This window comes from Callithrix jacchus, chromosome 2 (genome assembly GCF_049354715.1).
Source record: "Callithrix jacchus isolate 240 chromosome 2, calJac240_pri, whole genome shotgun sequence".
NCBI classification, from domain to species: Eukaryota; Metazoa; Chordata; class Mammalia; order Primates; family Cebidae; genus Callithrix; species Callithrix jacchus.
This window is the reverse complement of record NC_133503.1, coordinates 82,323,981-82,338,171: the sequence shown is the minus strand read 5'-3', so window position 1 is coordinate 82,338,171 and position 14,191 is coordinate 82,323,981. Positions and strand designations below refer to the sequence as shown.

Here is a 14,191-nt window from a genome sequence, read left to right as displayed (position 1 = left end):
TTGTTCATCCTTTGGTCTTTCTGGGGAATTGAGGAATTATTTTCTCTTCTTTTTTTTTTTTTTTTTTTTTTTTAAGACGGGGTTTTACCATATTGGTCAGGCTGGTCTTGAAATCCTGACCTCAAGTCATCCACCCACCTTGGCCTCCAAAGTGCTTGGATTTCAGGCGTGAGCCACCACGCCCAGCCTTGAAGAATTATTTTCAAGTACAGGAAGGTTCATTGTCATTCAGGTATTGGAAGACAAAGATAATGGTTGTGCCATAGTTTTTTCAAGCAATCGCCTGTGCATTTTATCCTAAGTGTTTACCAGGCAAGAAATCTCTGATTGGTGCTACCTGTCAGAGGAGGGAGAAGCATTTGTGGGCCAAAGAGTCAGAGTGGGTTCCAATTTATTTTTTGGTGGCTGCTTGGAGTTTATTTTCCGCTTGGTGCCAGGTGCACAGTTGCAGGTGTGGGGAAAGCTCCTCAGTGCTGTGGCCAGGCTGGGCCGTGGAGAGCGGGGCCCTCACTCCTTTTCGTGTCTGCAGTGTGGATGTGGAGGCTGCACCCAGCTAATCTACAGGGTGAGGGGTAGGGGGTGGGGGGGGTGCGGGAGGGGCTGTGGTGGCCTAGCGCCTCTGCAGATCTTGGGCTGGTGGTCACCGCTCAGGTCAGGACGGGGTCCCAGCGCTGGCTGTGCTGGACTGACCACCTGGCTGCTTTCTTGGGGCGTCTTGAGCCAGGCCATAGGTGGTCATGCTGCGCTAGGCTTGGTGGGCGGGGAAACAGGGTTGTTGGCTCCGGGTGCCCAGCAGACTCCAGTACCGTGGCCAGGAACCCGAGGGTGGACTTCCCGAAAAAGAAGCTGCCCCACCAGTGACCCGGGTCAGCCTTGGGGATAGCCGGAGAGTGGGGAATGGCTTCCGTGGGGCACTCGGTACTCGCAGGGGCTGTTGCTGGAAGTGGAACCCAGGCGGCGCCGGCAGTACTCGTGGGTGGCCCCAAGCGAGCCGCTGGAGGGGATGACCGCCATGCTCTGGCTTGCGGGCTGGTGGGGCCTGGGCGGCGACCCCTCCTGGCCTCGGCGCACGATCACGGGTGGCAGGGACGGGGCGCTAGGCCATGGAGCCCACTTGCAGAGGACACCGCGGGAGGCCGCTACAAGGTGGCCCAGGCTGGAGTGCAGTGGCGCGATCTCGGCTCACTGTAACTTCCGCCGCCCGAATGCAAGCGATTCTCCTGCCTCAGCCTCCTGAGTGGAGGGATTGCAGGCATGTGCCACCGCCCAGCTAATTTTTGTATTTTTAGCATAGACGGGGGTTTCACCATGTTGGTCAGGCTAGTCTCGAACTCCTGACCTCGTGATCCGCCCCCCAAAGTACTGGGGTTACAGGCGTGAGCCACCATGCCTGGCCGAGGGCACAGGATTTTAGGAGATTAGAGCTGGGCATGGTGGCATATACCTTTAGTTCCAGGTACTCAGAAGGCCAAAGTGGGAGGATCACTTGAGTCCAGGTGTTCAAGGCCAACCTGGGCAACATAGTGAAAACCCATCTCTGTTAAAAAGAAAAGGATTTGAGGAAATGAAAACTGCAGTGGACTTTCTACATGAGGAAAAACAGAGGCAATGAGAGGCACGAATAGAGGCAATGAGGAAGAAAAGAACAAACAGAACAAAACACTGTATTTATGGGAAGGTGAAAACATCCTGGGCCAGAAGTTTTCTGTTGGAGAATAATAAAAGATACTGTTAGATAAGAAATCTAAGTGATCCATTCTGTAAAAAAAAAAAAAAAATTTAACCCCCCCCCCCAAAAAAGTGATTGACATAGGTTACTGTGGATTAGAAAGGATGTTTCGGATCAGAACAGGATTTGACAAAAATTAATCTGGTAGTAGTTCAAAGGATGAATTGGAAACAAAGAGAAAAGGACACGTGTTTGGAAACACATCCAGGTAAGAAGTACCAGATTCACATCAAAGCCACGTGAATGGAGAATAAGGGCTGCTCGTGACATTTTATATTGAAGCAAATGAAGTACACAATGGAGACTTGGGCACATGGACACAGGTTGGACCCGTGGCAGAAGAGCTGAATTGCACTTGGGAGTTATCCTTATAAAGGAGGTCAGGAAGGCAGTATTGAAGAAAGTTATTTTAACCTTCAATAAAAGGAAATAGGCCGGGTGCAGTGGCCCACGCCTGTAATCCCAGCACTCTGGAAGGCCGAGGCGGGCAGATCACCTGAGGTTGAGAGTTCAAGACCAGCCTGACCAACATGGTGAAACCCCATCTTAAAAAATAAAAAATAAATAAAAGGGAATAAAACATTTTTCTAAAAAGACAGATGGTGATACGGAGAGGAAAAGAAATCGGCCAGGCACGGTGGCTCACAGCTGTAATCCTAGCACTTTGGGAGGCCGAGGCAAGTGGATCACCTGAGGTCAGGAGTTCAAGACCAGCCTGCCCAACATGGTGAAACTGTCTCAACTAAAAATACAAAAAATTAGCTGGGCGTGGTGGTAAGTGCCTGTAATCTTAGCTACTCTGGAGGCTGAGGCAGGAGAATCACTTGAACCCAGGAGGCGAAGATTGCAGTCAGCCGAGGTTGTACCATTGAACTCTAGCCTGGGCAACAAGAGCAAAACTTTGTCTCAAAAAAAAAAAAAGAAAGAAATGAAAGAAATCAAGGTGTGGTGGCAGAAGTAGTAAGATGTAGGGAGCTTTCTTTTATGGTGAAGTTTTTGAATGAAACATTTAGTATGACTAATCTGTTTTCCCCTTCAGAAGTGGCTCACTTAAATACAGCCCAAGTAGGAGGGAATAGACAATGAACCCAAGGTCAAGATTGGACTTGCTTTGTTATCTTCTAAAGATTCATGAGAGTGGCAATATTTAAGACCTGATACATTTAGAACAAGCTATGAACTATGTGTGTATTTTTAATCCAAGTAGGAATGACATGTCTAATCATGTAACTCACTAACTCAAACTTTCGTGTCTCAGTACAAATCAAATTAATACTATGACTCTCATTTCTCATATTAAAAAAGCAATTCCCAGCATGAATCACTTATTTATTTTATTTTGAGACAGAGTCTCGTTCTGTCACCAGGCGCCAGGCTGGAGTGCAGTGGTGCGATCTCCTCTCACTGCAACCTCCACCTCCCCGGTTCAAGCAATTCTCCAGCCTCAGCCTCCCAAGCAGCTGGGACTACAGATGCGCGCCACCACGCCCAGCTAATTGTTTATATTTTAGTAGAGACAGGGTTTCACTATGTTGGCCAGTATGGTCTTGATCTCTTGACCTTGTGATCTGCCCACCTCGGCGTCCCAAAGTGCTGGGATTACAGGTGTGAGCCACCGCGCCCGGCCGAATCACTTATTTATTTAGAAAATGAATAACTTTGTCAACCTGCTTTGGAGATATAAAGTGCCCTAAGGAAGCAGTAGTCAGAATAAAAGCCACCTACTGCAATTATCTCACACCGCCCTCTTGGATTCACAAACCCACAGCTGGGCATGCACCTGTCATCCCGGCTACTGAGGAGGCTGAGGCAGGAAGACTGCTTGAGCCAGGAGTTGGAGACCAGCCTGGACAATGTAGTGAGACTCCTGTCTCAAAGAAAAAAAAAAGTTCCCTGACTCTCACCCGGCACCTCCCCTTCCCCCATAAAAAAAAAAAAAAAAAAAAGATTCACAAGCCCAGTTTCTCTCTGTTTCCTCTGTTTCACTACATTCCATTGATGTTGACCTTTGTCCTGTACTTCAAATAGCTTGAGTTTGTCCCCATCTTAGAACAGCCTCTTCCTGAGATTGTCACATGGCTGCCTCTTTCTTAACATTCAGTTATTTACGTATTATGTATTTATGCATTAATTTGAGACAGGGTCTCACTCTGTCACCCAGGCTGTCATTGCAGCCTCGACCTCCCAGGCCCAAGTGATCCTCCCACCTCAACCTCCGAAAGCGCTGGGATTACAGGTATAAGCCAGCATGCCTGGCATCATTCAGTTTTTCTTCTTTTTTTTTTTTTGAGGCAGAATCTCACTTGTCACCCAGGCTGGAGTGCGGTGGTGCGATCTCAGCTCACTGCAACTTCTGTCTCCCATGTTCAAGCAATCTTTGTGCCTCAGCCTCTGGAGTAGCTGGGATTACAGGTGCACACCACCACACTTGGCTCATTTTTGTATTTTTAGTAGAGACAGGGTTTTACTCTGTTGTCCAGGCTGGTCTCCAACTCCTGACCTCAAGTCTCAGCCTCCCAAAGTGCTGGGATTACAGGTGTGGGCCACCGCACCTGGCCACATTGTTCAGTTTTTAAATTGAATGTTATCTTCTCAGGAAGGTAGAGCAGATGCTGCTGGGCGCCCTACCCATATCTCCTCACCAGGCTGTGCATTCATCCTCCAGCTACTAGGGGCCTTGGCTGCTAATGGCTCAGGCCATTGTTCTTTCACAGAGGAGTGTTGTTGGCTGAGAGGAGCCTCCTCCCCTGGAAGTGGTCCTGGAGATGATGGCTGAGAGGTTCCATTCTCCTGCTGGGGAGCCAGGGCCAAAGATTCACTGATGAAGGGATATAGCAGCTTCCTTGGCTCTGGGTGGGACAACTTCTGTGGTACGATTAACAGTTAAGGGCTTGCTGTGGGATCAGGTGGAATCTAAACTAGCTTTTCTTTTTTTGACTGAGTCTCACCACTCTGTTGCCCAAATTGGAGTGTAGTGGTGTGACCTCAGCTCAATGCCACCTCTGCCTCCTGGGTTCAAGTGATTCTCCTGCCTCAGCCTCCCAAGTAGTTGGGATTACAGGCATGCACCACCATACCCAGCTAATTTTTGTATTTGTACTAGAGATAGGGTTTCAGCATGTTGCCCAGCCTGGTCTTTAACTCCTGACCTCAAGTGATCGGCCAGTGTCAGCCTCCTAAAGTGCTGGTATTACAGGTGTGAGCCACCGTGCCCGGCCAGAGGCTAAACTTCTGAAGTCATACCTTTGCCTAAATTTTCCCCTGCTGTCTTCTACTTTTCTTATTCCCAGATTTCTTCTTGAAATCACCGAAGCAAGAATTTCTTGCTTCAGTTTTTACCCACAGGGGACATAACCTAAAGGTAGTGCAGAAGTAGGCCTAGAAACGGACTAGATTCAGATTTGGACATTGAATCATTCGTCCACTAGATGGCAGTGAGAACCCCGTTTATTTATTGTGATGATGCAATTGCTAAATTGTTCACCTATAGTTTGTTTACTGGGGATGAAGAGTAGTTAGAAGTTGTGTTAAACTAGCAGTTTGGGAGGCCGATGTGGGTGGATCACCTGAGGTCAGGAGTTCAAGACCAGCCTGACCAATGTAGCGAAACCTCGTCTCTACTAAAAATACAAAAATTAGCCAGGCATGGTGGCACATGCCTGTAATCTCAGCTACCCGGGAGGCCAAGGCAGGAGAATCACTTCAAGGCAGATTGCAATGAGTTGAGATCACACCACAACACTCCAGCCTTGGTGACAGAGTGAAACTCTGTCTTAAAAAAAAAAAAATTTGTGTTAAATTGTGGAATGGCTCTGGCATTTGAGTGTGTGGAGAAAATGGGAAACCTGGGCATGCAGGACCACGGTACTGTTTTTTCAACTTCTTGTGAGTCTGTAATTCTTTCAAAATAAGAAGTTTAAAAACTGAAAATAGGCTGGGTGCGATGGCTTATGCCTGTAATTCCAGCATTTTGTGAGGCCAAAGTGGAAGGATTGCTTGAGCCCAGGAGTTTGAGACCAGTCTGGGATGGTGAAACCCCATCTCTATAAAAAAAACACAAAAATTAGGCGGGCGCGGTGGCTCAAGCCTGTAATCCCAGCACTTTGGGAGGCCGAGGCAGGTGGATTACGAGGTCAAGAGATTGAGACCATCCTGGTCAACATGGTGAAACCCTGTCTCTACTAAAAATACAAAAAATTAGCTGGGCATAGTGGCGCGTGCCTATAATCCCAGCTACTCCGGAGGCTGAGGCAGGAGAATGCCTGAACCCAGGAGGCGGAGGTTGCAGTGAGCCGAGATCGTGCCATTGTGCTCCAGCCTGGGTAACAAGAGCAAAACTCCGTCTCAAAAAAAAAAAGAAATACAAAAATTAGCTGGATGTGTTGCTGCATGCCTATAGTCCCAGCTACTCAGGAGGCTGAAGTGGGAGGATTGCTTAAGCCAGAAATGTCAAAGCTAAAGGGAGCCATGATTGTGCCCCTGCACTCCTGCTTGGGTGACAGAGTGAGACCTTGTCTCAAAACAAAAAACAAACAAACAAATAAAACCACTGAAGTCAACAAATGGCAATATCATGAAAACAATATTGTAGCCTAGTGGAACAGTAAACATTAGTACCATCTTCAAAGATTAAGGGATTCGGAGACAATGATTCTCACATATCCTCATTTAATTCAATAACTTGGTTTCTGTAAAAATCAAAGAATTGTGCCAGATGACATGGACTACCAGAAACTCAACAAATAGTAGCCCCAATTAAAGCTCTTGGACTGGAAGTAGTATTTTTACTAGAACAGATGAACATAGACTTTGATATGCAGTGGGTATCTATTGAACTGGCAACTATATAAATATAAATTAATGTAACTGAATAATTCATGACTTTGTGCCAGGACTATGTTAATGCCCCTATTCTCCATCACAATGCAGTCCAAAGGGACCAAGATCATGTGGCCATTCCACGGAATTTCACATTCAGCAGTTACATTGATAAGTGAGCATGATAAGAAGGACCCTGGATTGCTGATAAGACACATGCACTTCAGAAGGTAGAAGACAAGCCAGCCCTTGAAGGAGTCTGCGCATGCATTAGTGAAGTTCATAGGGGTCCGGTGTCTGAGGCATGCCAGGACAAGTCCTCTCTGGCAAAGGACAAGCTATTGTGCCTTCCATTCCCTACCACTAAGAAAAAAGCAAAGAGAATGGTAGGCCACTATGCATATTGGAGGTATATATCACATTTAGGGAGCACTTCTTTGATCCATTTATTAGATGATAATGAAGGTTACCAGTTTATTTATTTATATTATTATTACTTTTTTTTGAGATGGAGTCTTGCTTTTGTCACCCAGGCTGGAATGCAACGATGCAATCTTGGCTCACCGCAACCTCCACCTCCTGGGTTCAAGCGATTCTTCTGCCTCAGCTTCCCTAGTAGCTGGGATTACAGGTTCACACCAACATCCCTGTCTAATTTTTGTACTTTTAGTGGAGACAGGGTTTCACCATGTTGGTCAGGCTCATCTCAAGCTCCTGACCTCAGGTGATCTGCCCACCTTGGCCTCCCAAAGTGTTGAGATTACAGGTGTGAGCCACCACACCCAGCCTTAAAGTTACCAGTTTAAATGAAACTCAGATTTAAAAAAGGCTCTATAGTAGATTTAGTTTGCACTGCAAGAAACATTGCCACTTGGGCTATATGACCAAGGAGATTCTAAGGTAGTAGATATATCTGTAGTAGATAAAGATGCAATTTAAAATATTTGAAAAGCTCAAATACGAGAATCTCAGGGCAAATGAGAAGGGTTCTGGGGCAAGGCCATGCCACTGGCAACAGAACTATACACTATTCAAAAAACAGCTTTAGGGCCGGGTGCAGTGGTTCATGCTTGTAATCCCAGCATTTTGAGAGAGGCCAAGGTGGACAGATCCCTTGATGTCAGGAGTTTGAGACCAGCCTCACCAAAATGGTGAGAGACCAGCCTTGCCCACATGGTGAAACCCCATCTTTACTAAAAATACAAAAATTAGTTGAGTGTGGTGGTGCATGCCTGTAATCCTCAGTTACTCAGGAGGCTGAGGTAGGAGGATCACTTGAACCCAGGAGATGGAGTTTGCAGTGAGCTGAGATTTTTGCCACTGCACTCCAGCCTGTGTGACACAGCGAAACTCCATCTCAAACAAACAATAACAACAAAAAACCAGCTCTGGCATGGTGGCTCACGATATCCCAACACTTTGGGAGGGCAAGGTCTGAGTTTAGGAGTTTGAGACCAGCCTGGCCAACATGGTGAAACCCTGTCTCTACTCTAACTTTGTATTTTGTAAAAATACAAAATTAGCTGGGCATGGTGGCATGCACCTGTAATCCCAGCTCCTTGAGAGTCTGAGGCAGGAGAATTGCTTGAACCCAGGAGGCAGAGGTTGCAGGGAGCTGAGATGGCACCATTGCACTCTGGGCGACAGGGCAAGGCTCTGTCTCAAAAAAAAAAAAAAAAAAAAGAATGCCTGGAGAAGCCTGTGAGTTGATTGATGGGAGTGGGCAAGAAATGCCAGCTAATGTCCACCAGGGATCATGCACTGCTAGTAAGGTTCTAAACAAGCTAAGTCACGTAGTAGATATGCCGGCTAGCTTCTATCCTCAGCCACAACAGTGCTTGCACAGTGGCCTATAAGCAGAGTAGCTGTGGTGGCAGCAATTCGGGTTATGTGTGAGTTGAGCTGCATGGGTTCCCTCTCAACAATGCTGATCCAGTTATGTTGCTGCTGAGTGTCCAGCCACAGGAGCAAAGAGCAAGATTGAGCCCTCCAGGCAGTACAGCCACTTGAGAATACCAACCTGCTACTTGGTGGCAAAATGATTAGATCAGACCCCTTTCATTCTGCAAAGAGCAACAATTCATCCTGGGCAACACTGGATTTATTATAGCCTCGGGACCAGCTGCAGCAGTCGGGGTTGTTAAGATTGTTCCGCTAGTCTTTCTCTTATACGGACCCAGAAATTGCACCAGCCAGAATTCCAGACAACCTGCAGCCAGATGGACTGACATTAACAAAAGAAACATTTGGAGCTGAATGGTACAAACGGTAGACTGTTGCAGATGCTATTGGTGCCCTTGTAAATCCCCCTACACAGGCTGATGTGCCAGCATGGGCTGCTAATGGTTTACATATGTGCTCCTCCCCAGAGACTTGGATTTGGCTGAAGGGAGCTGCCTAAGCCACAGATGACTGAAAGATTAACGTGCTCCCCACCCCACAGATAATCTGGGCCAGTGACTGATGGATGTAGGGGGAGAGGCCCAGCCCCTTGCTTCCGGAAGTGTTCACCAAACATTTGTGCTCTTGCTTCCACAGTGCCCGCAGGCCGTGTCCAGCCATGAACTGCATTTCCCAGCCTGTTTGCCACTTGACAGGGCCATGTGGATAGTTCTCATCAGTGGAATGTGAGAGGAAATGAAATGTAGTCTCTCAAGACTAAGAAGATTAAGAAGCTTTCTCTACTTATTCTTTCTCTGCCCTTCATCCTGCCTGCAGAGGAAATCCTACAGCTGGAGGAGCCATCAGATTAAAGGAGCCTGGGTTCCTGAATCACCACATGGAAGGCTGCCACCAGTCAGGAACATCTGTATGGTTAAGTGAGTGAGAAATAAACTTTTGTTTTGTTTAGCCACCGAGGTTTAGAAGTTGTTTTCTTACAGCAGCAAGAGGGGTATTAATCTAACTAGTATACCCTCTACCTACAAACTCTAATGGAATTTCTGATGTACTAGAAAGTTGAACTGTGTGTTTCCAAAGGTTTCTTCTGATCCAGATTCTCTGGTGCATTTCCTCTGAAAAATGACTATATTGTTTATGAGTTATTCTGCAGAAAGATCATACTGCTAACAGTATTGCTTACCTATCCTATTGTAAACATGATAGAGCTCAAAAGCCCATGGCTGAGAGGAACTAGATTCTTCTCAGCCTGTTATAGGGTTTGGTAAAATGTAACCTTTTTTTTTTTTAAACAGAATCTTGCTCTGTCACCGAGGCTGGAGTGCAGTGGTGGGGTCTTGGCTCACTGCAATCTCCGCCTCCTGGGTTCAAGTAATTTTTTTGTCTCAGCCTCCCAAGTAGTTGGGATTACAGGCTCCTGCCACCAGGCCAGGCTAATTTTGTTATTTTTAGTAGAGACATGTTTTACTATATTGGCCAGGCACCTCGAACTCCTGACCTCAGGTGATTTGGCCTCCCAAGGTGCTGGGATTACAGGCATGAGCCACTCTGCCTAGTGGTAAAATGTAACTTTACCTCTCTGAGCCTCAGTTTTATCAACTGTAAGATGAAATGTTAGAGAGGAAAATGGAACCTCTAAGAGCCTTTCTAGCTCTGATGTTTAATAATTATCTATAGTGTATTTCTTCAAGAAATGTACAGCAAGAGTTCTATATATGCTGGGAGGAGTGGGAGCACAGAACTTCAGTGCATTAAATTTTGCAGTAAACTTAACTTACAATAAACTATTTAATCACTGAGTATCTTTTATTTTTGGAATTTAACATTTGGAGATGAGTCAAAGACACTAGGTTCTTTGCTTTTGATGCTAGATATAATCATGCCGACTCAAATACCTCAAATATTCCATTCAATTAAGGCAGTAATTGGGGGTGATTTATCTTTCACAGTGGAAAATGGGGCCAAGGAAGTCCACTGGGAAATGGCTGTGTTTGGCAATACCAAGAAACACTCCAGGGTACGTGGCCACCATCAGTGACCTGTAGCCCAAGCCAAGAATGAATTCAACGTTAAGCTACAAGCTGTTGAAGTTTTAATTCCTTTTTTATTTTTCTGAGAAGGAGTCTGGCTCTGTTGCCCAGGGTGGAGTGCAGTGGTCTGATCTTGGCTCACTGCAACCTCCACCTTCCAGGTTCAAGCAATTCTCTGCCTCAGCCTCCCAAGTAGCTGGGATTACAGGCATGTGCCACCATGCCCGGCTAATTTTTGTACTTTTAGTAGAGACAGGGTTTCACTATCTTGGCCAAGCTGATCTTGAACTCCTGACCTCGTGATCCACGCATCTCAGTCTTCCAAAGTGCTGGGATTACAGCTGTAGAGTCACCGAGACTGGCCTGAAGTTTTAATTCCTTTATAAGCAAATAGGTATGGCTGTGTTCCAATAAAATCTTATTTTCTGGTTTCAGCAATCATTTTTTGAAAATTGACAAACCTAAAAAAGTCATTGGAAGGCACAAGATTATTAAAGAAAAATTTCCAAAATCTGTTTTCCTGGTAAATGTAAAGTCTTCTAACATTCTGTTTCTCTGAATCACATGGTTTGTTTTTTTTTTTTGAGACGGAGTTTCGCTCTTGTTACCCAGACTGGAGTGCAATGGCGCGATCTCGGCTCACCGCAACCTTCACCTTCTGGGTTCAGGCAATTCTCCTGCCTCAGCCTCCCGAGTAGCTGGGACTACAGGGGTGCACCACCATGCCCAGCTAATTTTTGTATTTTAGTAGAGATGGAATTTCACCTTGTTGACCAGGATGGTCTTGATTTCTTGACCTCATGATCCACCCACCTTGGCCTTCCAAAGTGCTGGGATTATAGGCGTGAGCCATTGCGCCCGGCCCCACATGGGTTTTTTTGGTTTGTTTGTTTGTTTGTTTTGTACAGGACAAGGCGTTTGTCTAATCTCTTGATGCCTGTGTAATAAATCTAGGGGCTGGGCTCAGTGGCTCATGCTTATAATCCCAGCATTTTGGGAGGCCGAGGCGGGCGGATCACCTGAGGCTGGGAGTTTGAGACCAGCCTGACCAACATGGAGAAACCCTGTCTCTACTAAAGATACAAAATTAGCCAGCTGTGGTGGTACATGCCTGTAATCCCAGCTACTCAGGAGGCTGAGGCAGGAGAATCAATTGAAACTGAGAGGCAGAGGTTGTGGTTAGCTGAGATTGCACCATTACACTCCAGCCTGGGCAACGAGAGCAAAACTCCATCTCAAAAAAGAAAAAAGAAATCTAGGCTGAGTGTAGGCAAGGAAGGGGCTGGGAAGGGACTGGAAAGCATCTGGGTCTCTGACTTTTTCTGGGCTGCCTATATCTCACCCATTGTGTAAAATGCATGTTTCCATTGGGCTGACTTTCCCACAAGTGAGGACAATGAGCAATCCTCAGAGGCTGGAGCAGCTATAGATTCAGTTTCAGCTGTTGGATGATGCCTTGCCAAATAGCCATGCACGTTTTTGTCAAATTCCACGGCTCAGCTGCAGCTTGAGCAATGCCATCCCATAAGGCTTTAAAGGGACAGAAAAGACAGATCGTCTCATCCCCCTCTTTGTGAAGCATTTTGCTCCATTCAATTTACCACAAACCTGGCTCTTCAGTGCTTAATCTATGTATTCCTATTACTAGCATAAAAGGAACAGGCTGGGCATGGTGGCTCATGCCTGTAATCCCAGCACTTTGGGAGGCCGAGGCAGATGGATCACAAGGTCAGGATTTCAACACCAGCCTAACCAACATGGTGAAACCCCGTCTCTAGCCGGGCATGGTGGGGCATTCCTGAAATCCCGGGTACTCAGGAGGCTAAGGCAGGAGAATCACTTGAACCCTGGAGGTGGTGGTTGCAGTGAGCCAATATCGCTCCACTGCACTCCAGCCTGGGTGACCAAGTCAGACTTCATCAAAAAAAAAAAAAGTAACAGTGATTTCCTTAAGAACTGAGACCTCGGGTGTTGCTGGCCTTCTCTGCTGAGGATCCGGGGAATGATTTCAAAATCTCATTACAGAAAAATGCATCAAACCACTAGAGAAGATTAATATAGTTTAGATATTTTTCTCCAAATCTCAGGTTGAAATTTGATCCTCAATATTGGAGTGGGTCCTAGTGTTTGGGTCATGGGGGCAAATCCCTCATGAATGGCTTGGTGCCATCTTCACAATAATGAGTGAGTTCTCTCTTGCTCTACTAGGTTCCCTCAAGAGCTGGCTCTTAAAAAGAGCCTGGTACCTTCCCCTCGCTCTTGTGCTTCCTTTCTCATGTCATGTGATGCCTGATCCCTTCCGCCTTCTGTGGTGAGTGGAAACTTCCTGAGGCCCTCATTAGAAGCAGATGCTGGTGCCATGCGTCTTATACAGCCTGCAGAACTGTGAACCAAATATAACCTCTTTCTTTATAAATTATCCAGTCTCAGGTATTTCTTCATAGCACTGTGAATAGACTAAGACAGAGGTGTTGGAGAATCTAAGACCTGTTCCATTAGGAACCAATAGCATCTAGCACATGCTACTAGTATCACCTGGACTTAAAATCTCCATGCCCTCTGTCTTCTTTTACCTTCTATAACCATTCACTTGCCAACTTATGTCTAGTCAATGTACACAGGGTTTTCATATCAGTCCTTTCTAAAATTGCCACCACTTATTTCAGGCTCTCTCACTGACACCATAGCATGAGACTCTGATAGCCTTTCTAGCCCCAAGGCATCTTGACATGCTTGTAGGCTATTCATTTTAAACCTATTTCTCATCATATTTATTTCTGCTCATTTCTTCTCAATGGTTCCCTACTGCATATGTAATTAAATATAACCTTATCCTGGCATATTTTAAAAGTAAGCTTTAGCTTGCTTAATTTTCCAGCATTAATTTCTTTCTTTCTTTTTTGAGATGAAATCTCATTCTCTTGCCCAGGCTGGAGAGCAGAGGCACAATCTCGACTCACTGAAACTTCCACCTCCCAGGTTCAAGCAATTCTCCTGCCTCAGCCTCCTGAGTAGCTGGGATTACAGGCAGGTGCCACCATGCTGGGCTAATTTTTTTTTTTTTTTTTTTTTTGAGTAGAGACAGAGCTTCACCATGTTCAGGCTGGTCTTGAACTCCTGACCTCAAGTGACCCACCCACCTTGGCCTCCCAAAGTGCTGGGATTACAGGCATGAGCCACAGCACCTGGCCATCCAGCATTAATTTCTTAGTACCAATGTCATACACATGGTTCTAAGAGAACTACCTGGAAAAGCTTGAGCTTTCATAATTACATAAGTATCTTTCTTCATCTTATGTTTTCTACCTTAAAGGGCTGCCTTTCCTTTTTACTCTAATTTTATTCCGGCTTTTAGGAGAATCTCCAATGTCTTTTCTCCTTGGAAACTTTTTCCATATGGGTAAGGTCTGGTTTTGGTTTTCTTCACAACCTTCACTATTTTAAGCATAGAGCCATTCACATAGCTATTTTTCAGTACTCTTTTGTGGAATTGAATTAGATAAATAAATCCTTTGGGTACAATTCCAGATCCATTTGATCATAGTTTTGTGACTGGCACTGTTCAAGGGCTAGGGACAGAAATGGTCAAAACAGAAATAAACTACTGCCTTCAAGGAGCTTAAATTGAGCGCAGGAGTAAGGGAGAAAGACAATCAATCAATCAATTGATATGCAACATATATAGGTTGTCACTTGATACGTGAGCTGTGGAGAG

The 14,191-nt window shown here is 45.8% G+C and overlaps 1 long non-coding RNA gene and 1 pseudogene across 1 annotated transcript; one reads left to right on the top strand and one right to left on the bottom strand.

Annotated features, from left to right (window-relative positions):
• Positions 1-652: 652 nt before the first annotated feature.
• Positions 653-1,014, bottom strand: LOC100400354 (pancreatic progenitor cell differentiation and proliferation factor pseudogene; annotated as a pseudogene).
• A 3,481-nt stretch (positions 1,015-4,495) lies between these two features.
• LOC118148816 (uncharacterized) lies at positions 4,496-13,706 on the top strand. Its single transcript, XR_004735816.3, has 3 exons — positions 4,496-4,599; positions 9,086-9,366; positions 12,685-13,706. It is a non-coding gene; the product is annotated as an uncharacterized LOC118148816 (long non-coding RNA).
• The last annotated feature ends 485 nt before the right edge of the window (positions 13,707-14,191 follow it).